General features: G+C 34.0%; 1 protein-coding gene across 4 annotated transcripts in view; it reads right to left on the reverse strand.

Annotated features, from left to right (window-relative positions):
• The window catches only part of CAB39L (calcium binding protein 39 like), a 151,415-nt gene that overhangs the window by 87,169 nt on the left and 40,805 nt on the right, over positions 1-23,441 (reverse strand). For 2 of the 4 annotated variants that reach the window (XM_074304762.1, XM_074304763.1), the window contains one exon: positions 4,712-4,914. The exons of 1 other annotated variant lie outside the window; for it this stretch is intronic. The gene's annotated coding sequence lies outside the window, so the exon portion shown is untranslated. Of the gene's footprint in view, positions 1-4,711; positions 5,160-23,441 lie in introns of those variants that run through there. One more of the 4 variants, XM_074304761.1, reaches the window with a different exon arrangement.

A 23,441-nucleotide genomic window follows, 5' to 3' on the forward strand; every position in this document is an offset into this window, starting at 1 on the left:
TGGTCCTCATATCAATATGAGGATACCAGTGAATCACTACATATGTTGTAAGTGGACTAAATCAAGAACTATAGAATGAGTAAGAGTCAAAGGAAAAAAGACTTAGGGATTTCTATTTGAGTGTATGAGCATATAATTAAAATTTTTGCTAATAGCTAGGAGGCACAGTGGAAAGAGTGTTGGGCCTAGAGTTAGGAAAACCAGAATTCAAATCTGGTCTCAGACATTTATTAGCTTTATGACTCTAGGCAAATCACTCAACCCTGCTTGCCTCAGTTTCCTCATCTGTAAAAATAAACAGCAGAAGGAAATGGCAAACCACTACAGTAATCTTTGCCAGAAAAACTCCAAATGGGGTCACATAAGAGTCAGACATGACTGAACCAAGTAAACCAAAAATATGGGTATATGTGTGTGTGTGTATGTGTACACACACACATGTATTTATGTGCCTATCTCTTTAATGATTAGACTCATATATACTCAGGTCAAATATGAAAATTTATTCATTTGCACATAACCTTACTTGTCTACAAATGTCTGAAAGGGCCCTCACTATTATGAGGACTATATAAAACAATAAGTGACAAAAATATGAAAGAATGTTCCCAAGTGGGGAATTTTCTGCCTAGTAGTTAAAGTTAACTTCTGAAATCTTCCATGTTTCACAAGTGCTTTCTAAAGCATTCGTTTTCTTTAATCAATCAATAAACATTTTAAATAAAATAAAAAGGAAAGCAATTCTTGTATTCAAGGAGCTTCTACACCCAGAAGGGGAGTAAATATGGAAAGAAAATACTTTCCAAACTCTACTGAGGGAGGTGCATTTTTTAGGTACAAGTATAATTAAAGTATAAGTATATATAAAATATATAGTCAAGAATCAATAAAAAATTATTAAGCATCTATGTATCAGGCATTATGCTAAGCACCATGCATACAAAAAGAGACAAAAGACATATTCTGCCCTCAAGAAGCTCACAATCATTAGATTGTAACTTAAGACTTGGCTTAGTAGGTACACTCACAGGGAAATGGTAAGAATTAGAAGGAACAATTAGTCAGGTAAGAAGACAATTTAGAGGGAAAATACCCAGAAAGAGAAAGAAGAGAGCCAACTGGAGCCAATGAGAATGAAATAATTTTTTTCCCCTTAGAAATCTTGCTGTGAACAGGAAAAAGTAGTAAAAGGATAGTTGAAAAAATAGTAGGAGTTTCTTAAGGATGGAGTGAAACAGGCTTATTTGTAGACTCCAGAGTTAAAGCCAATAAAAAAGGAAAGTCTTAAAAAGACTAGAAAGAGGGGATGACTACTAACAATCTGCCAGGGAGAGAAAGGAATCAAGTTTATCTCTGGAGGAGTTGGCCTTCATGAGAAGAGCCTTTGTCAGAGACTGGGATAATAAAAGATAGAATAAAGGATGAAGTTAGAGGTTTTTGAGTGATAGAGAAGAGGAGAAGAGACCTCATATGATAAAAGGCCTTGATATTTTCTCAAAAAAGTATGAACTAAGGTCCTCAGTTCAGAGGGATAGAGGAAAAAATAGATAATACAAGAATCTTGAAGCAAGAAGAGAAGTCTTGAAATAGCCATTATGGGAAGTGAGTTGGGGAGGAAAAAAGGAATTGTCTTAATGCAGTTGTGATTGGGTAACCTAAATTTGTGGTGGCTTTGGTCAGCACAAATATGTGACATCCTCTAAGTCTATGTATGAAGGGGAAAAGGAGGAGGTGGATTTGGGGAACAATCCAGAACTGAGGTTTGGCAGAACTTCAATAGGAGCTGTTAAAAGGATGGGCACATAGAATTTAGAAGTAAAGGACAGTATAATGTGGACTTGTTTACCTCTAGGATGAAGGCTAGTCTGAGTAGGGGTACTATGGAGAGTACAGACAGGTAAAGATTGCATTGCAAACAAGAGGTTAGGGGAAACTATTATTTAATGTTATGACAGAATTATATAAAGAATTCAGGAATATTTGATCATGGATGTGAAAAAAACTGTGAGTAATGGTTGAGATTAAGGTTGTAACTATTCCTAAGGATGGCTGAGGGATAGTAACAGAAAAGTTGGGAAGGAAGTTTGAATGGGTAGCAACATGAAGGTGAAGCCCTCTCCCCAGAATGAGGGCAGGAGCTTGAGACAGAGAGGAAGATGGAGCTATTTATTTATAATACAGATGAGCTAATCTGACATTTGGATTCCTAATTTCACCTTTCAATATACGAACACTTCAATTAATTTTTCAAAAATCTTAATAGTTCTTTGTATTTGGCCTGCCAAATATAGAAATGTCTAAATAAATAGCTACATATCTACATGTTGACAATAACTATATGTATATCTAATGTGTTACTGTATTTATGCATATATGTACGTAACCACACATAATAAGTATATAGTAAATACCAAGAGGTACAACCTAAGTTGCCCAAGACCAGATGGGCAGCCTTTCTATACACACTGATAGCTAATTGTTCTCTCTATCCACTCCAAGGTCACAAACTGGCCTGGACTGCTAGTGCCACTTCAAGGCCAAGGTGGAAAATTGCATTATCTCATATCTTAAGTCGCACTTTCCCCTTAGTCCAACCTTTAGTGGTCCTTTTCCTTCTTTGAAATCTCCCACCTTGGTTACTTCCACCTCAGGTGAACTCCCTCTTACATAAATCTTACTTTAACACCTTATGCTCTCAAGTCCTACTCTGTTATCTTAGAAAATTTTCCTTTTATCTTTCTTTGATCCATTTATGAAACACAAATGACCCTAAGCATGTTTGTGACTTAATATTAATTTTAGGTGGAAAAAGGCATAACAAATATTTCCAATCTCTTTTTCTTCCTCTAAAACTACTTTCCTTCAAAACTCAGCATTTATAACAAAAATGTTTTCTCCTTTAACTCTATTTTTCTGTTTTATTTAATTATTGAAGCTACAAGAAAACTGTTTTTTGATTTTTCTTTACAAATGTGTAGTATTTCTGTCATATTATGTATTAAATTAACCTTTGCAAGACAGCCTAAAGACTTAACCACTACTTATAATGTTTCTAAGGGAAATGACATTTTGAATTTCCAAAATCTGACTTATAAATTAATTTTCAGTTTATAATCCATTCATAAATTGGGAAAATGCTTGGAATTCTCAAATTCTAAATCTGTATTAACTTGTAGTAGTGGAAATATACTCACTTAGCACTAGTAAATTAGCAGTTCTAAATAGAAACCATTCTGAAAATTATAAAGGTATATGGCAAGTCTATGGTCAATCTAAAGAAGTAGTATATGGAGGAAATGCTTCATGGAAATGAGAATGCCTATAACAATATCACTCATTTATTTATTTTTAACTTTCTGTGAAAGGATGAGTTCTGCCCCCCCAAATCCAAAAAACCAGTTGAGTTTCTTACATCAAAAGTAGGCATAAAAAACCCCCCAAAATCCCAAAACAGCAAATAATAAAAACAGGATGTTTTATAGGCTTTTTTCTCTACACATTAAGGAAACATCAAGTACAAGAAGTTATTTTATGTTATTATATCAGTTAAACTACTTTTAATATGTTTATGAAAATACCATCCAACTTTGATAGCTAAATAGCTCTCTCTCTTAAAAGTTTCCCCTTGAATCCATACCTAAGTAATGTTTCTTGCTAACTTTATGATTCCATAGCAGAACTGGCAAGAGAACTGATTAGTCTTTTGCCTAGGACAGAACATCTTTATTTAATGACTCAGTTTTAACAGCTAAGAACATACACTTCCTTTCTTCCCCCAAGAATGACTGCATGCTATGCTATATTTATTCATCCAAGCCTTTTAAAAGATACATAATGTTAACATATAATTTCCTATTTTAAATATGTATAAATAGACAAAGATTTATTGGAATTCAGGTAAGTATTTTAAGATTTTCTAACTCTTTTTCTTCCATTTTGTTCTAAGTGCATAATGCATAAATGGGTTCTCATGTGTTAATACTTACACTAATGGAAGGTATGATTATGACCCTAAGATACAGGTGGGACTGCAGATGACTCTTGGCAGAAAGACATGAGACCACTAGAATCGTTTATTCCCTTGGCTTTGTAGTGTGTTACTGAAAAGTGACTTATCTAACTTTAGTGCCTATGACTCATTATATGACATTTCTCATGGGTCTAACAATCATTTAGCATTTAAATAATATTGCTGCTTCCCTACTGGTACTATCATTATCATATGACATTTAAACTCTGAAGCAATGCTTTGCTTTAATTTTTGTGCTAACATTGAATTTCATCACCTGATTTTAATATCTCTGAATTAACTACAAATGACTGGCTTTTATATAAGGAAAATGATCAATTTCTACGTTTTTAGGCAGTCTGGAGAAAAAGATGAAAAATGATACACTGCAACTGTTTTATTTTTGGAAACCCTCTGTAAATAAAAACCCATTTCCAAAGTAAGATATTCCATGGCCTCAGAATACTTGGTCATGATTCAAGTGCCTTAGGCAACAGAGAAGTATTGTTTAGTAGTTGTTGTTTTTTTTTTAACCTCTCCTAGTAACAGCAGTTTACAAGACACAAAGGCAATAAGGGAAGGCAGGACAGTAACTATAAACTGTATTTTTAAAGTGCACATTTAAACAGTAATTTTAAGAATCACAACGTTAACCCTACGTCTTTATGGATCTAAAGAAGAGCTAACCCGACTGTTACTTACCCAGCCTCAGAGGAACATCCGGGCTTAAGCAAAAACTAAGAGCCACATGGTGAGGTGCTGAAGACAGCTCTCCCCGAGTCCCAAAGTCCCTCAGACGGAGCAGGCTTTATCTTCCATTTAATAGATGTTGTCTTTTACTGCGGACACGTGGCAGAGAAAGCAGCTCCACGATCCAGTCTTGATTTTGTCTTTTTGAAGATCAACTGTTACCAATGGAAAATGTTAGCAGAGAATGATCACTTGCACACTCACGGGGCGGCTGTAAATTTCCACTCTCCTTTGCCTGGACTCGGATTCCAAGTCTCCCTTGTCTCTTAATCTGTCACGGGCAGTTCTGTTTCTGGTCAAACCAGCTCTCTTGTGTACTCTCTCTCCCTCTCCAACACTCATATATACACATACCACACAGCCAGTGTAGCTCCCTCTCTTTCGTCCTCCCTCCCAACTGAGCACAACGTCAGAGGCATGTGTGTAAAGCAAGAAAGCAAAATGATTACTCAGTTAAAAATAAAAACAAAAACCACACCCGCCCCCAAACAAAACCCCGCAGAACCAACCACAAACGGAACCAATTCACATTCACTGCATTCGCATCCCTGTGCCTAGCACGTAGTTAAGCACTTAATAAATGCAGCCTGATTATTAGTCCAAGTTTTCCCCATCATATTTGAAGTGGGGGGCTGCTGTCCTAATTAAATTATTTACCTTATGATCCTGCTGAGAATTTATACAAATATTTATGACGGCTTTTTATTAATAATGATAATCAAATATATTTGGACATTAATTCTTTAAAGGAAGATGCTATTTTTGATCATAATAATAAAGCTGAAAAAGTAAATGATACTTTTTGTTTTCCTTCTCAGGTTATTTTTACCTTATTTCTAAATCTGATTTTTCTTGTGCAGCCAAATAACTGTATGGATATGTATACATATATTGTATTTAACATATACTTTAACATGTATTGATTGGTCTACCTGCCATCTGGGAGAGAAGGTGGGGGGGAAGGAAGGGAAAAGTTGGAAGGGAAAAGTTGGAACAGAAGGTTTTGCAAAGGTCAATGCTGAAAAATTACCCATGCATATATCTTGTAAATAAAAAGCTATAATAATAAAAAAGTAAATGTTATGACAATTACTATCTATTCTTGAGATAAAATAAGGGAAAAAAAACATGGTAGTAGCATTGTAGTATCTAAAATTTTATTTTTGACAAAAACAATTGGAAATAAAATATTTTGTAAATTGTAGAATTTTAAACTAATTTTTAAGATTAGATTTTTCACTTAAGGATAATAAAAAATCATTGGAAATTAAATACTACTCAATTTAACTTTGAATAAGATATTACAGTTGGAAAAATTTTTTCTTCAAGCACTGATTGGTTAGGATATATTAACACATTTTCAACAGAGATCATAAAGTCTGTCAGTAAATTATTAACACACCGACAACTAGATGGTACAATCAAGGGAACAGAGAACCTGAAAGGGGGAAGCTGTTGTTGTGCTATGGTGTCTTACTCTTTGTGATCCCATTTGTAAGTTTTCTTGCCAAAAATACCACAGTGGTTGGCCTTCTCCAGATCATTTTACAGATGAGGATAATGAGGCAACCAAGTGATTTGCCCACAGACACACAGCTAAATAAGTGTCTGAGGCTGGATTTGAACTCAGATCTTACTGAATCCAAATCCAGTGTCCTATATACCCCAAATGGGGACAATCTGAATTCAAGTGTGATCCCAGGTTACTTAAAAGGCAAGTCATTTCATCTTTATCTGCCTCTTTCTACCTCCCAGGGTTGTTGTGAGGGCAAAACATGATAATATTTGTAAAGTGCTTTGCAAACCTTAAAGTTCAATATAAAAGCTAGCTATTTGTGCATTAAAGTACACATGAAAATAATTTTTCACTAGTGAATACTCATAATGCATAATACTCATAATGCATTCAGTGATATAATTTGAAATGTGTATCCTATTGCAAAACTTGCAAAAGGGTGTGACATGGAAGGAAGAAGTATCAATATATGCCTGTCAGATTTAAAAGATACAGAACTAAAGAGTGTTGAAATCTAGAAGAACTGAAGTTACTGGTTAATTATACACACCTGCTGTCCAAGCAAACACAGCAGCTATAGATTACTTTAAGGTTTCACTCTTATTCCTACTCAGCAGGTCCTCATTCAACTAGCCTTTTAGGTTTTCTAATTGCTACCATTCATCCCAAATTTTGGGATATCTAACTTATAGGGTTTTCAGGGATAGCAAATAGTCTACAATTGTATTAATTATCATTTTTGTCTTATTTTCTAAGAATTCCTAAAATGTAAACTTCAGAATAGAGCATGACAATCATTTATAGAATGGCCTATAATCCCTATATCTAATAAGTAAATGATAATTTTATCCTGGATCCTGTTTCCTAATTTCAACTAAAATTTAAATTAGTTGAAATTAGGAAACAGAACAGTAGTAATAATGATAGTATAATATAGTATAAAAATAATAGTAATAAAATGATAACTACAGTCTATAGCTACAATGATTATACATAGTGCTTTAATGTTCACAAAGAGCTCTACACATTAATAACTCATTTGATCCTCATAATTCAGCATTTTTAAAGCATTTACTATATATAAATAACAATATTAAGTTATTAAGATATTATAAAATGACAGTCTTTTCTTTCAAGGACTTTATAGACTAGTAAGAAGATGGGATTAATACAACAAAACCCATAAAATATGTAAAATATATTAATGCATCAATAATCATTAAAAATAAGAGTGCATAGTACAAATAAATTGAAAGATAGTGTTCTGGGGAGATAAGGTTTATTTCAATTTGGGGTCCAGAGAAGGCTTCAAGGGGAATTGAAACTTGAGCTGGGGTTTGAAAGAAGGAAAAGATTTCAGCTATCAGGAATGTGGAAGTGGTTCTTTACAATTCACTTTAGGTGCTTTCCCTCCTATCATGACTGCTCCCTACTTCCCAGATACAAATGATGTCCTCTTTCCTTGAATCTTAGTGCAAGTCTGACCTCTTTCATGCATTTAGTCTTTAATATGGCTAGTTCCTCACTCAGATTGGAAACTTCATGGCAGGGATCATGTTGTTTTTATTTTTGTAGACCTATCACCTTGTACATAACATACTTGCATTTATCCTATTATGTGAAAGTGATTTCCTGAATATATTTTGAATAAATTGCTTACCTTTCAACACATACACACAAATAGAATGAAGGAGAAATATCAAAGTTATGAGTTTTCTGGTTATTTAGGTCCTATATAATTAGGTAATTCCTGTTCTCTTATTACTATATCTGATAAGTTAATACCTTTTCCCCTCATTTATTGACAAAGAATATAGCCTTTCAAAACTCTGGAAATATTTTTAAAGCTCTGTAATTATAAAACTGAGTAAACTGTCCTAGCCTTTCCCTCCTGTACTTTAGAGAATGAAGGGACTCTATAACAAAGCATCCATAGAAGGTGGGCTCTAAAGTCTGAGACAAGCATCTTTGACCTTACAGTTTCATGTCTTGACCTTGGATTGTCAAGGATTACCACAGGAGCAAAATCATGGGAAGAAAAACATTGCTTTTTTTTGTTACTTTGTCAACAATATTGTACCACCACCTGACACTGAGGTATGAGAGCAGCTTTTAAATAACAATATTATTAAGTAATTAATAAGTCCTAAAGAATTTACTCACAGAACTTAGATCAAAAGAGCCTTCGAATTTATCTTGTTTATTATTAGCTCATACCTGAACAGGAATTTCTCTCACAGATAAATTTGTGACTTTGAAACTTCTTGCCCAATGGTTATCTCCCAGTTTTGCCATCTGGGGCCAATCAAAATGAATTTAATCCTTCTTCCACATGACATCCCTTCAAAAACCATAAGCTGGATTTGAATAAGTGAAGCCGGACAAATCTAGGTCAGAGCTAGAAGGAAAATGCTCAAATTCTTTCATCAGTGTAGATCATCTAATCTAATCATAGCTTTTGATTCCTATTCTCTGAACAAAATACTTCAAAAAGCAATGGTCATACCAGGATCACTGACAAGACCAAAGTTAACATTCTTACTGAATTGTTTTGGAGTCTCTGGAAGACTTTAAGTAGAGGATAAAAGAAATAATAGGTTGTCTTTTTAAATCAAAAACAAAACAGAGACACTTGAATTGGGCCTATGATAGAGGGAGGGGGTCAAACAGATAGAAACTGGGATGAATGTGTCAGATGAAGTTAGTCAACAGTCATTCATTGAGCATCTACTGTCTGCTCAGCACGATGCTACTTGCTAAGGATACAAAGAAAGGCAAAAGATGATTCTTGCCCTCTAGGAGTTTATACTCTAGGTGGGGAGACAATATGCAACAAGTCTGTTTGAACAAGCTACATACAGAATAAAATGGGAAATAATAGAGAAAAAGCACCTGAATTCCGAGGAAATTGGAAAAACTTACTAGAGAAGGCAAAACTTTAGCCAGGATTTAAAGGGAGCCAAGGAAACCAGGAGGCAGAGATGAGGTGGGGCCAGATCCTAGATTTGGGGAGTAGGGAATTAAAAGAATTCCTAAAACTAAGAAATGGAGTCTTTTCTGGAAAGAACAGGGAAGCCAGTGTGACTGGAGAGAAGAGTACTTATGGGAATGGGGGGGAGGGGGGGAGGAGACAGGCTTTGAATGTCTGTTGAAGGCATTTGAATGAATACTTTGAAAGGTGCCAAAGAAGAGCTGTGCTCTCAAGGACCTTACACTCACAAATATAGTGAGAATATAAACAACTAGAGGGGGGGGTGGAGGATGGGGAGGAGGAAGGGAGAGGGGGAGGAGGAGGAAGGGAGAGGGGGAGGAGGAGGAAAGGAAGAAGGGGAGGGGGAAAAAGGGAGAGTGAGAAGGGGAGGGAGAGGAAGAAGAAGAGAGAGAGAGGGAGAGGTAAAGGGAGAGGGGTGAGCAAGAGGGAGAGGAAGAGGGAGAGGGAGGGGGAGAGCAAGAGGGAGAGGGAGAGGGAAAGGGGAGGGAAAGGCGGAGGGAGAATGAAAATAAACTGGAGATAATTTCAGAAGGAAAGCAAAAAGATTAAGAAGGTCTGAGAAGGGCTTTTTGCAGAAGGCAGTATTTGGTAGAAACTTGAGGAAAGTCAGGGAGGCCAGGAGATAAAGAGTTCCAAGCATGGGGGACTATTGAAAAGAAGGAATGGAGTATTGTTTGAGGAATAGCAAGGCAGCCAATGTCACAGTATCACAGAATACATGGAAGGGAGTAAGATAAGACAACTGGGAAGAAAAATTAGGAAGGATTTTGAACAGCAAACAGAAGAATTTATATTTGATCTTAGAGGTGATATGGAAATTTAGAGAGGAGATTATGATCAGCAATGTCAAAGGCTACATACAGTAAAGTCAAGAAAGATGAATATTGAAAAAAGTTCATTAGATTTGACAACTAAAACATCACTGGTAAGTTTGGAAAGAACAATAGCAGTGCAATGATTAGATCAAAAACCCAGATTGCAGAGATTTAAGAGGAATGAGAAAGGAAAAGGAGTGAAAACACTGTACATGGCCAAAGTTTCTTAAAACTAATAAATCTGATATGCTTATTAGAAAAATTAATGATTAAAAACATAAGTATAAACAATAGAATGAAGTAAATATGAAATTCACAAAATCTCATAAAAATCCTTTTACATTAGAAAAATACTAACAAAAATAAATTAATTTTTTTTATTATTTTGTATTTTTCATGTCAATCTATTAAAATGATATTATTTAATATTAACTAGAATTTAAAGAATATTTTATTTGAAGTTGAACAGCTTTAGATTAAATCCTAGCACCAGTTCTTATTAGCTATGTGACCACGAGCAAATAACATTCTCAGAAGTTTGAGGGGATTTTTTATCTGTAAAATGGAGACAATATTTTGTTTTCTTAAAAAGTTGTAAAGAAGGCACTTTATAAACCAAATAATATTATATTTTTATATTTTATTGGGTATCTGGATCATATTTGTTTTTATTGAAGAAGTTTGCCAGGATATAATTTTTTTTCTTTCTATTTACATATTACCCATCTGATAGGATTTGCTAATCTGTCTTTTTTCCCCATTTGGAAATTTATTTAAGTCTTGTTAATTTTCTTTTCTTGAGATTGGGGTTATTTAAATTCTCCATTTATTAGTTTGTTAATATGTCTATTTTATATTTTTTCTAAACACTACAATTTTTTAAGCAAATTTTTTTGGTCAAATTATTGGCAAAATAATTTCTAATATTTTCTTTTGTTTCCTTTTCATGTGCTGTGATCTCTACTCTTTCACTTTTAACTCTGGGTAATTTGACTTTTTAAAAAACAAACCTCAAGGTAAAAAGGTATTTATTTCATTAATTCTCCAATTTTATCAGTTTAATGGGGTTCTTTTTCAGAATTTTTATTTTTATTTTTTGTTGAGTTTTGTTACTTTTCTATTTTTAATACCATGGCAATGATCTATTATTTCTTCCTTTTTAAAAATTAAAATATATAGAGATCTAAATTATCCCCTTGGAACTTATTTTGAATGCAACAGAGAAGTTTTAGTAATTTGTACACTATTATTTTCTTTGATAACACCTATCATCAAGTTTTAAGATTAAAGTGGTTTAAAATTAGAATTACTTCTTGACTCATTTATTCATTATTGTCAGGGTATGTTTAATATTTCTGCCTTTTAATTTCATGTGTTTATGAAATGTTTGTGTCTTAACACATAGTTAATTTTTATAAAGGTGTTATACATGCCTGAGAAATATGTATATTTCATTCAATTTCCAATGAATAATTGCTAGAGATCTGTCATATTAACTTTCCTAAAATTTTATTCAAGTCTTTAATTTCTTTTTTGTTTATAATTTGTTAGATTTATTTAAGTTCTAAAAGGCCCACTCTGAGGTCCTCAATTATTTTGGCTTTCCTGACCATTTATCCCTGTAATTTAGTTTTTCTTTTAAGTACTTAAATGCTAAGCTATTTGATAGATATAGATTAAAAAGGAACATTTTCATTACCTGTGGTGACTTTAAATATAATGAAGTTTTTCTGCTTATTACTTTCAACATGTTTAGTTTTACTACAACTATTTTGTCTAAGAAAATGATAGTTACCCCTATTTTATAGATTTGCCTGAGGCAAATTGTGATTAGATGCAGGAATTTAGAGTGCATGAACATGGCTAAGAAACATTTAGGTGTGATGGTAAGATCAAGAATGTGACAATCTTTACTTGTAGTTGGTAGGTTTTTGTTAATCCAAACTTTTTTAATTTTATGTAATCAAAACTGTCTTTTATTCATATCCATAGTTTGATTATGAAAGATTATATTCATAGATATGAAAGAAAATTTCTTCTTCGATGTTCTAATTTATGATGTGAGCTTTTATATCTCACTTGTATCCATTTAGTACATGTTGCAAAAGGTAACTTTGGCCACAGTAATGTCCAGTTTTTTAACCACTTTGGTTGAATTTGTTATTGTTCAGTCATTTCAGTAGTGTCCGCCTCTTTGTGACCCTATTTGGGGTTTTCTTGGTAACCTTACCAGAATAGTTTGCCATTTTCTTCTCCAGCATATTTTACACTTGAAGAAACTGAGGTAGTGTTAAGTGACTTGCTGAAGATCATAGTAAATGTCTGAGGCTGGATTTCAACAAGGAAGATGAGTCTTCCTGATGCCAGGCCCAGTATTCCATTCACTGCACCACCTAACTCCTTATGTTGGGGCTTTTTTTTTTTTTTTTTTTTTTTTTAATCAAGCAATATGCTACCATTGATCTTTTTTTTTAACCAGTACCAAACAGTTTTGATAATTACTGCTTTGTGGTATAGCTTCAAGTATGATACTACTACTACTTTTTTTTCAATGTTTGTCCTGAGATTCTTGACCTTTTTGTTCCTACAGATGAATATCTTTATTATTTTTTCTAGCTTTATAAAGTAATCTATTGGCAGTTTAATAGCACAACACTGAATAAGAAAGGCAATTTAAGAAGAATTGTCATTTTATTATATAACTATTATATTAGCCTATTCATGAACAATTAATAAAACAATAACTAATAATAGCTAACATTGTTTATAGTCCTTAGAGTTTGTGAAGTGCTTTGGAGATATGATCTCATTTATAATATTAAAAATACACACACATATAAAATCAATTGCCAATATATTTTTAAGTGTTTTTATACTTGTCTATATTTTTAAGGTGTTTTGTAGTTATATTCATATACCTCTTGTGCTTGTTTTGGAAGGTAGACTCCCATATATTTTATATAGTCTATAGTTATTTTTAAAAGCAATTTATCTCCTCCTGCTGGATTTTGTTGGTAAATACAAAAATGCTGATGACATGGATTTATTCTTTATCCTGAAACTTTGCTGAAATTAATGTTTTAATTAATTTTATTTGACTCTTTTCTAGTTGTTTTTTTAGTTGACTAGTCTCTAGTTCTCCAGATAGACCATATTATCTACAAAAAACAAGTTTTTTTTCCATTATTTTCCTATGCTTATTTCTTTGATTTCATTTTATAAAAATATTGCTATTGGTAATATTTTTAGAAGCTGTGTGACCTTGGGCAAGTCATTTAACTTTGATTTGCCAGAGTTTCCTCAATGAGGATAATAGCAACTACTTCCTAGTATTGTTTGCTGAATAGAAATACTTTAGAAGAATTCTCTATTTTTCTACTTATGCTAACAGTTTATAATATTACAATTAATAGTTCTGTCTATATGTGATAAAAATTTACTTGTAATTTCAATTGGATTTCACATAATATTTTTTTCTTTTGGAATTCATTTATGGCTTTTTCAATTACTTTTTTTTTTTGATACTGTGCTTTTAAAATTCTCTATTCTGCTACTATGAGTATTTTATATTTTGTTTTGTAAACATCCATTTAACAATTCTATCCATTTAATAGTTTCTGATGGATTTTTAAAAAATTCACTTGTTAGGAATTGTTCTGTTTTCATTTTTGATACAATTTGGTTTTCTTCAATTTTTTGATCCAACTAATTGTTTATCTATTTTTATTAATTTTTAAAAACAGCTTCTAGTTTTATCAGTTTGACAAACTTTTTTGCTTTCATTTTTCAAGATGTTTGTTTTGTGTTTAATTCTTGATACATTGTTTTGGGGTTTTTTAAATAGCATAATCAATTCATTGATATATTTTCTTAAGTTTTGTTGATAAATAAATTTAGAAATAGAACAATTTTCCCTAAGGGCTGCTTTAGTAGTATCACTAAAGTTTTGGTATGTCATCATACCAAATAGTTGTCATTTTCTTTGATGAGATTTTTTTGATGTTTCTATACTATGTCCTTTGATCCACCAATTCTTTAGGATTAATTTAGTCTCTAATTAATTCTAATCCTTTCTTCAGAGGCCCTTAAGTGTAATTTTATTACGCTATGATCATTAAAAGATGTTTGTTTTTTCTACTTTTCTACATTTGTGAAAGATTTATTTCTAAAAGTTTCATCAATTTTTCTGAGTTATTCACAACTAAGACTAAGACTTCTTTGTGCTTCTTCTATTAGTAACAGAAAAAAAAGTTACTATTATAATTAACTTTTCTTAAGTAAATCTAAGAATATTAAACAAAAAAGAAGTCTAAAAGGGATACAGTGAGGTCCTCCTGATATTTTAGTTCTTCTTATAATTTGATTAACTTTTTAAAAATTTACAGTATATACTATGCCATGCATTAAATATAGAGTATGTTCCCCAAAATCTTAGTGCACTTTTAAGCTTTAATAACTTTAGATCTATAAATACTACAAACTTAAAAATAAAAAAGTTAATTTAAAATATTAGAACAATGATATTTCTTACTAAAATTCAATATAACTGTCATTTTGTATTATGTATTTTTCTAGTCAATTTTTAAATTGTTAAAACTTTTCATCGTGGCTACTCAAGTGATTAAAAGGATTTTATTTGTAATCTAGCCTTAAAATCATTCATAGAACAAGATGTTAATAGAAAAAAAACCCTCAAGAAAAAGTCTAATGAAAATAAACAGAGAACTGAGATGGCCCAAGCAAGAGGACCTTCTCCACCTATCCTATGAGAATGTATCATCCTGAAAATGTTACACATAAAGTACAGAAAAATAGTACTGTCTTGTTAACACTGAAATTAAAAATGTATTATTCAAAATTTGCAAAATTAAATGGAAATTTAAATGTAATTTCAGCTAGGTGCAGTGGATGGAGCATCAGCCTTGAAGTCAGGAGGACCCAAGTTCAAATATGACTTCAGACATTTAACACTTCCTAGCTGTGTGACCCTGGGCAAGTCACTTAACCCCAATTGCCTCAAGGGGAAAAATTTAAATGATATTTCTGTAAGGCAGCAGTATTTACACTTGTTATAAGTTATTAAAGCTTAAAACTGCATTAAGACTTCTGGGATACCCTTCACATTAGGTATTGAGACAAGATATTTTTGGTATCTTTAGTTATCATGTCCTTTCCCTTATCTTTTTTGTTATAAATCTATTTCTGTGAGTCTCTTGACTCCCCTTCTTTTGATCTCTTCTCCACTGGTGAGTTCCTCCTGAGCTAGTACTTTGAAAAAGAGCCCAGATCAGCTATTTCTAATTTTTAGGACTTTGACCTCATGTCTTAGCTGCCTCCTGACACCACTTCTGTGGGCTCTGTCTACACTAGTTCTTCAGAAGTTCCATCTTGAAGAAGGGCCCAGACCAGCCACAGTTATTTTGTCTCTTCATGGGCACCCATTCCTCCTACCACTTCCTCGTATAATCTTTACCTCGTGTATCCCTATGCATCCAAGGCTATTTCAAGTTGTCCTGATCTCTATTTGGCCACTGGATCCACAGAATTTCAGAGAAGAAAGTGAGCCCTCCTTCACTTCAATCTAATTCACTTGCATGTCATGGCATCACCTCCCCAGTGTCATGGTCCTTTTGGAGAATTAAGGACAAACAACAGTATCCTTCCATTCTCTCTCACGTCCTCTCTTCTCCCAAGACCATCAAAACAGAACAGTTTCTCTATTTTATATTTATTTTTCTCTATAACTCTTGGAAACATTTGAATTCAAAGGGCCCCCGATTATAATTTAAAACTTTTTCAGTGTGGTTAATTTTGCAGAACTAAGTTCCCACTCCCTCTCTTTGTTATTCTTTGTAAGGGATGAACCTCTGGGAAGAGAAAAGAGGATACAATATAAAATGTAGATGATGTAAAAACAAAAGATATCAAGAAAAAATGTTAAAGGTGATGGAAATCAACAAGGTGAAAAGAATTTGATATTAGAAAAATTATTATTATTAGCCTTTTAAAGAGGGCAGTTTTTAAGTCAGTGCTTTCAGGACAAGAAGAAAAAAATCTGAACCACCATTGCAAAAAAAAAAAAAAAAAAAAAAAAAAAAAAGCAAGGGAAAACAGACTATGATGTAGAATGTAGGGGCAGTTAATTTGTGAGAGAGAAGATGGCTACGGTTATTGCCAATAGCTTTTAACAGCCTCCTTCCTACTCTAAGATTACCTAAAGAGAGCCCAGGTGATGGATTAGTGTTTAAAATGACCCAATGGTAGAACTGTATGAGTTGAAATCAAAAAAAGAGAGCCTGATCAATCTTTTCCACAGCAGAGAAAACTGTTCTAATAGGGCTTTGGTGCTCCTGGATGCTGCTTTCTGTGTCTATGTTCCCTCATGTTTTGTGGATCCCTAGAGAAGATCTACCAGGTAACGCTGCAAGCTCCCTAAAGTCTTGGGTACAAAGAACAGCAAAGGATTTAGCAGACAGTAAAAGTCAAAAGAGCAGGCATGTCGTAGTGGAAAGATCACTGGTTTGGGATCCAATATCCTGGGTTCAGATTCCTGTTGATACTTTCCTTTTGCCTGGTCTCAAACGGGCCACTGAACTTCCCTGGTTCTGGCTTCTCCTTTGTAAACTGAGGAGGTTGGACTAGATGGTCTCTGAGGCCTTATCTAGATCTAAACCTTTGAAATTCTACTTTTGCTATTTAGTTTCCATATCCTTTGGAGGTTCACTTTATCTTCCATGTAAAATGAAGGAGTTTAAAGAAAGCCTTTAAGGTCTCTCTTAGTTTTAAGTCTCCAAACCACAAAGCTGTTGACTATACATTCTGTACTAGTTGAATTTTTGGCAATAGCTTCTTAGTTCTTTTCTGTTCTCACTTGTGTCTGTGTTAGATATTATAGGTTCTTAACAAGAAGCTAGAAAAAGGGATTTAAAATTTAAACAATGCCACCTCACCCCTAAACTCAGGAAACAAGCTACAATTAATTTCTTAAAAAAAAAATACCAATGCCCAGATATGGCCTAAAAAAAGAGATAGGTGGAAAATATCTGAGTATGAAACACTGCACATATTTTCAGCCTTTTAAAATCTATTTTTGTCTTGCTAATTTTTCTCTTCTTTTTATTTAAAAATTATGGGTGAAGAGAACTGAGAGAAATGTAGGCCATATAAAACAAAATATATCAATAAAATTTAAATTAAAAATGCCAATCCAATTAACTAGCCTCTAGTTCTCTATGATGTCAACTTACAAATTGCAGTGGCTTCTAAGGAAGAACTGTTTCCTTTTATTCATTATTACTATAGGAGGCAGCTTTATAAAAGGAAAGTAAAATGAAGAACAAAGGAAAAAGGAAAAAATTAGTATTTTTATTCCAAGAAAATAATTTGTTTATCCAAAAAACTGTATAAAACTTCATACAATAAAGCCACATTTTATAAATTCAGTATCAACTAACCAATGTACTTCAATTATTTTAATTCACATTCAATTAATTTTCATTAAATATTCATTAAATAATGCATATGATTTCCCCCTGCACAGGGAGTCTACAGCTACCTGCTGCTGTCTCATTTCCTGCCTCCTCAAAAACCTTCCTGTGACTGTTCCCTTGTGCCTTCTGTCTCCTACTGGGCCGAGTACATAATCTGAAGGAAGGCAGCAGAAAGCAGGCATAAGGATTTCTGTATGCGCAAAAAAAAAAAGTTTTCCAATATAAGGCACTTTCTCTAGCTTGCACACCAACCTCTTTTGGGAGGAGAGCTGACACCCTCTCAACAATGAAAATTCTCACACCTGATCATACCCTTTGTATCCCAATAATTCTGAAACTCTGCAGATCATCATCCAAAACCTTTCTCCCGCCCCCACCCCTAGCTGACCTCCCACCCCCTGGCAAATCCTTTATTTCCATCCTCCTCAAATATTCCAGCCCAAAGTTTCAATCAAACACCATTCAGCCCTTCCATTGTGCCCTGGGGAACTACTATTCATATTAATTAATTTCTCTTCAACTTAAAATTCATCATCTCACACTCTTTCTGTTTACTAGCTATTATTGAAACTTAGCTCCCCTTTGACGACAACTTCCCTAAGCCCCTTTTTACAGACAGCTACACTTTTACTTATTGGCTCACTGATTGAAGTTGTGGATTGGAAAGTTTCTCCTTGCTTGCCATGGATGCATCCAAGTTCTTTCCCTACTTCCTTTGAGATAGTAACCCCTCTTCCTTGGAGCTCATGTTATTCATATATGATAGTGTCAAAATCTTGGTAGCTATTTTCTACAGAACTCCAGATAACTCTTCTTTCCTTCCTCAATGAGTTCAATACATGCCTCACAATTTTTCTCTTCTCTTCAACTCCTGGGCGCTTAAGGCACAAGCTTAGCTTAATATAAATACTTAACAAATGATTTTTCATTCATTTATCAACTGAGACTAATATATATATACATAGTGCTTACAAACCTTAAAAGTGCTATATAAAATTCATCTAATATTATTAATGTTAGATATACATCTATTCCCCTCTTCACTAGATACAAACATAGGTAAAGCAGGATATAGATTTTATTTATCTTTATACCTCCTGTGGGGCCTTGGACAAATTATATAGTCAAAGATTTGTTGAATGAATGAGTTGATCCTTAAATTATATCATACAGTTTCATGGTTAGATAGCCACAATATGGTATGTAAGTTACCTGTTGTTCTCAAAGGGTATAGCAGCAGGACACAAGCTCTGAAAGTTTTGTGAGAATATTGTTAAAGACAGTATATTTCTCTTTGAAAGATCAGCCTAGTTCAATGCAGGGAAAAATTAGTACCTTAAGGTTGGCTGCAGGGTGATGACTTTTCCAGTTAGAGTGTAAAACAGGTTGAGAATATTATCTGTGTCAGCAGAGGGAATGCTTACACCAATGAAAATTACATACAGAGAAGGGCTAGATTTGTGATTTAATTTGTATAGAGAAGGGTGCTGAATGTGAGTCATGAGATTTGCATATAAGCCCCAGCTTTGTAATTTACTTCCTATGTGCTTCTGGGAAAATTGCTTAACCCCTTGGAGCCTAATAAAAAGAGGCTATTGGACTAGATGATTTCTAGGTCTTCTCTCAATGCTCTCTACCAACAAAGTTATCTTAGAAGGAGAACAGAAGACAGAAACTAATGAGACGGTTATTATAATAGCCGAGGTATGTAAAAGGTCTTAGGCTAGATGCAGCAAGGGGAAAGAGAAGAGATGAATTTGACAGATGGTTTTCTAGGACATATCGACATAATGTGGTAACAAGAGATGGTAAGGAAGAAAAGAAAGGAAAAAGTCAAAGATGACTCCTAGATTTCAAGTAGATCAAGATCCAGATATTAGGTCAACCAGTCCCCTAACACAGATTGAGTACCAGTCTTACTGTGCTTCTTTCCCTATTTCTATTATCTGGAAAAAATCAAATCAAAAAGCTGGATCATAGGGAACAACTATCATTGCTAACTGGAAAGGCAGAGTATCAAAATTTTCTATCGACAATTTCAGAATAGAAGCAGAGATATTTAAATTTTCTGGCTTTAAATTTAAATTCTAAACAATTTAAAATTTGCTTAGGTTTTTTGGGTTTTGTCAAATAAAATTGCCTTTTCTCTGTTAAAGCTTTACTCTGATTACTCAGTGATTCCAACACTAACTTGGAGCTCACAGTAGTTTCTTGATGGATATGCTAACAGAGCTCAAGTTCTGCCTTGTCAAATTAAGCTAGAAAAGTTTTTGAATATAGTCCAGTTAGAAACTGTTTGTTATTCTATTTTTTTTTTTTGGGGGGGGGTGTTGTCATTCTAAGGTCAGAATCACTTTGTTCACCATTTCAAATTGGGTAAACGGTGCTGAATCTTTTTTTCTTATTGTAATCTCAAACATTGTTAATTTAGTCAGAAAGACTGTGATCTGCATCAGTGAAAAGAATACCAACACAGATGATGTTAGTCTTATCATAAATTGTTGAAGGAAAGCTATTCCTAATTATTTTTAAATATCATGTATCCTGACAACATGACTGTGTTGTATATGGCCAGCCTTGACTTCAGAGAGACCTATGGTTAAGTCTGAACTTAATGTACCTATTGGCATGTCATCTAAACTCAATATTCCATAGAGATTTTTAGGATGTATTACATTTATTTGCATTTGGGGAAGTAGTTTACACACACACATGGTAATATATATTTTAATTAAATAAAACTAGTATCCATAACCTCAATTTTTAAAAAAATATTGCCATCTAAAAGTCATCATTCATGAAAGCAAAACTCTTAATCAGCGATAATCAAGATGATTGCAAAGAAAGAAATAGTATAGCCTTACTCCTTCATAACTATTTCAACAAAAATTTAAGAAGAGTTTCCAATTCTGCCTTGACCAAAGACTGATCAGAAAATCTGAGGAGCAATTATTGTGGGGCATCTTTCCAGTATAAATTTAACCCATAGGCAAGTAACCAGGGCTGGAACTATGGTGAAGGGGTCAGCCAGGATTGAGGACTCATCCCTGGGTCCAGGACATCCCCCTCAGAGGAGCTAGAGTCTTGAAGTCAGCCTCCAGATTTCCAAAAAGACAGTAGTAGTATGGATCACAGGCTCAGGACTATGTTGTGAACAGAATTAGGTCAGCAGTGTGAGGTTATCAAGAAGGACCACACACAAAAGCCTTGGGTCTACAACAGGGCTTGATGCAATAGCAGTCCCAAAGGATAAAGGTGACTTTGTTCCAGACCAAATCAGGGATAGAACAACATAGCCTAAACCTGTTGAGAGCTGCTGAGCCTTTGAGCCAGCAGGGACGTCTATGAAACTTTCATTCACAGACAAGTCAGCAGCTATACTCTCCTGAAACAAATCAATGTCTGGAGTCTGGAAAGCCCAGGAGGGCCACAATCATTCCACACTCTTGATCTGACCATATGAGGCCTACTGAAAGTGTACAAGTCTCTGATCCCACTCATGCCTGGGATCCTTAAAGAAGATAGAGTTCAAAACTCAAACAACATTTATAGCAGCAGAGAAGAGAGGCCAGGCCCATACAAGGTCACTCCAGTCCCAAAAGAAATGGACAGAGCCTGATTCCAATACAAAGTCTCAGTTTGGAAGTAAGGCTGTAAAAAAAAAGTGAATAAACAAACATCAAAAAATAAAGCATCATTGTAACATCAAGGATGCTTAAAACAAATCTAGAAGGGAAGACTTATGCATAAATTCAATGAGACCAAGTAAATAAAAAATGAAGCAAGAGTTTTAAAAAGTTTAAAGTGATATTATAAGTAAAAGAAGAATGATAAAGCTTCAGAGAAAAGATTTAGAAAGAGAATTAGCAGATCAGTATAAGAGGTATGAAACTATACCCAAGTGACAAACTCCTTGAAAATTAGAATGCATCAAAGAGAAGTTAATGATACTATCAATAACAAGAAATGTTAAAACAAAAACCCAAGATTGAAAAATAGAAGAAAATGGATGATATTTCAAGTTGAAAACAAATGACCTGGAAAATAAAGTAAAAATAATTTAATAATCACAAAATTACCCAAAAGCTCTGAGGAGGGACCAAAAACAAACAAATTAAAAAAGCCTAAATAACATATTTCAAGAAATTATGAAAAAATAGATAGTACACTAGATCTGGAATCAGAAGGATCTGAATTCAAATTTGCCTCAGACAATTGATACTTAACTAGCTGTGACAAGCTAGTCACTAGGTAAATCACTTAATCCTGATTCCCTCCCAACAACAACAACAACAACAAAAAAAAAGAAATCACAAAAGAAAACTTCTCATACATATTAAAATAAGAGAACAAAGTAAAATTAGAAAAAAAATCTACTGATCATCAAAAAAAATCCCTAAAAATACAACTCCAGGAATATTTTAGGCAAAATTCAGAGTTTCTAGGCCAAAGGAAGCATTTATGATTAAAAAAAAAAATCAAAGCTAAATGGAAACTCTAAAATAAAAAATTGGAGGAGGGATCAATGGGAGGCAAAAAAGTACTAAAAGGATAAAATATTTACATTTTAATGTGATGGCAGAATGATATAAATTTCCTGTAAAAACCATAATGTCATCCAGGGTCATAGAGAGAGTCAGAGCAGAGACTAGGTGCGATTGTTATAATCTGATGATTTTAAAAGAAGAAAAGAAAGAGGTGGAAAAAGGATATACTAGTGAAAGGAGAAAGAATTGTTGTGCCACAGTTTCCCTAAATTGTCCTGCCTCAGTTTCCCTAAATTGTTCTGCCTCAATTCCTTGAATTGTTCTACCTCAATCCCCCTTCCTGACTATTGGGACTGGTATAATTTAGGATTGGCTACTCTAGGGTCAGAAACTGTAAATGTTTAATATCAGAGAAAGGGGAGATCTTTTATTTAAGGCATCCTGGCTCCTAAGTCTGTAATATTCTTCTCTAAATTGTAATGTTCTCTGGGTGCAGGTTTCTTGGAGAGCTTCTGGAGATAGCCTTAGGTTCAGTTCAGTATAATCACCCCAAATGCAGCCAGGAGTTAAAGTCTAAATCCTTTATTGTCTTTTTCCAAGACTTGTTTCTTTTCCTGGGGCCTGGTTAGCTTTCTTAGAGACCTCTCTTCTTGGTTCCAAGAACTCCCTCTGAATATCTCTGAATCCAAAGGTTTGTCCTTCAGCCTCCAGCCAGCTTCAGCCTCTTGTCCTCCCAAGGTTTCCAGCCAACGAAAAGGTGGAAGTTGGAATGAATCTTGACTCTGCCTCCGAGAGAGTGGGCTTGTGGGTTTCTGTGTCTGGCCCTGAATGCTTCTTGCTTATAGTTCTGCCCTATTTGTGAATCTCCTTGACTGAATGCTAGGTCTGAATCTTCTGAAGTGCCCAGCCAGCACAAACATGGAAGTTGGAATAAATCTGACTCTACTTCCGAGAGAGTGGGCTTGTAGGAGCTCCTCCTTATATATGCTCTCTTAAAGTAACTCTAATAAGTACTAAGTACATAAACATTGATTCTAGTGTTCCAGTGACTTAGTACCTTGTTTCAAGTTCTGACCCATAACATAAGTCCTCCTAAATTATCAAGAATTTATGATCCTCACTCCCAACCTGTCAGAACCAGATTTATGGTCCGTTCCTGGAAATTCCTGCTGGCCAGTGCTCACTTTACCCCCTTCTGCCTTTGTGCCCTATAAAAATCCTTGGAATATCACATTTAATGTTGAATTCTTTGAGTGAAAGTCCAATTCAGCTCTGAGGGAAAAATGGATTCTGATCTGCCCCTCCAGACAATCTCTCCCTCTCAAAAATTCAAATAAAATATTAAAGGCTCTCTAATCTCTATCTTGACTCAATTTCTCTGG

This window comes from Sminthopsis crassicaudata, chromosome 3 (assembly GCF_048593235.1).
Source record: "Sminthopsis crassicaudata isolate SCR6 chromosome 3, ASM4859323v1, whole genome shotgun sequence".
In the NCBI taxonomy this organism is placed as follows: Eukaryota; Metazoa; Chordata; class Mammalia; order Dasyuromorphia; family Dasyuridae; genus Sminthopsis; species Sminthopsis crassicaudata.